The 984-nt window shown below is 46.8% G+C and overlaps 2 protein-coding genes across 3 annotated transcripts in view; both read left to right on the forward strand.

Moving 5' to 3' along the window:
- Positions 1 to 984, forward strand: part of tbc1d9 (TBC1 domain family, member 9 (with GRAM domain)) — a 32,775-nt gene that overhangs the window by 30,934 nt on the left and 857 nt on the right. The gene's annotated exons all lie outside the window — the stretch shown is intronic.
- ucp1 (uncoupling protein 1) overlaps positions 1 to 984 on the forward strand; it is a 3,866-nt gene that overhangs the window by 1,402 nt on the left and 1,480 nt on the right. The gene's annotated exons all lie outside the window — the stretch shown is intronic.

The following is a 984-nucleotide window of genomic DNA, read 5'->3' on the forward strand; positions in this document are numbered from 1 at the left end:
CTTTAAGAAATGAAGGTCAGTCAGTCCTGAAAAATGTGAAAACTTCGAACGTGTCCCCAAGTGCGGTTGCAAAAACCATCAAGCGCTACAACGAAACTGGCTCACATGAGGACCTCCCCAGGATAGGAAGACCAAGAGTCACCTCTGTTGCTGAGTTAGGTTCATCTGAGTCACCAGCTTCAGAAATCACAAGTTAACAGCAGCTCAGATTAGAGACCTGATGAATACCACACAGAGTTCTAGCAGCAGACACATCTCTAGAACAACTGTTAAGAGGAGACTGTTCCAATCAGGTCTTCATGGTCAAACAGCAGCTAGGAAACCACTGCTAAGGAGAGGCAACAAGCCGAAGAGAAACACAAGGAATGGACATTAGACCAGTGGAAATCTGGGCTTTGGTCTGATGAGTCCAAGTTTGAGATCTTTAGTTCCAACCGCCGTGTCTTTGTGGGACGGAGAAAAGGTGACCGGATGGATTCTACATGCCTGGTTCCCACTGTGAAGCATGGAGGAGGAGGTGTGATGGTGTGGGGGTGCTTTGCTCGTGACACTGTTGGGGATTTATTCCAAATTGAAGGCATACGGAACCAGCATGGCTACCACAGCATCCTGCAGCGGCATGCCCAGTTTGCGTTTAGTTGGACCATCATTTATTTTTCATCAGGACAATGACCCTCCAGGCTGTGTAAGGGCTATTTGAAGAAGGAGAGTGATGGAGTGCTGAGCCTCCACAGTCACCGGACCTGAACCCAATTGAGATGGTTTGGGGTGAGCAGAGCCTGAAGGCAAAAGGTGCCATACAAGTGCCTATGAGCATTCTGGGGAACTCTTCAAGACTGTGGGGAAACCATTTCAGGTGATCCTCTAGAAAGAGTGTGCAAAGCAGTAATCAGAGCAAAGGGTGGCTACTTTGAAGAAACTACAATAGAAGACATGTTTTCAGTTTTTTCACTATTTTATGTGTTCATTCATAGTTTTGATGCC

The sequence above is a fragment of the Etheostoma spectabile genome, chromosome 2, assembly GCF_008692095.1.
Source record: "Etheostoma spectabile isolate EspeVRDwgs_2016 chromosome 2, UIUC_Espe_1.0, whole genome shotgun sequence".
Lineage (NCBI taxonomy): Eukaryota > Metazoa > Chordata > Actinopteri > Perciformes > Percidae > Etheostoma > Etheostoma spectabile.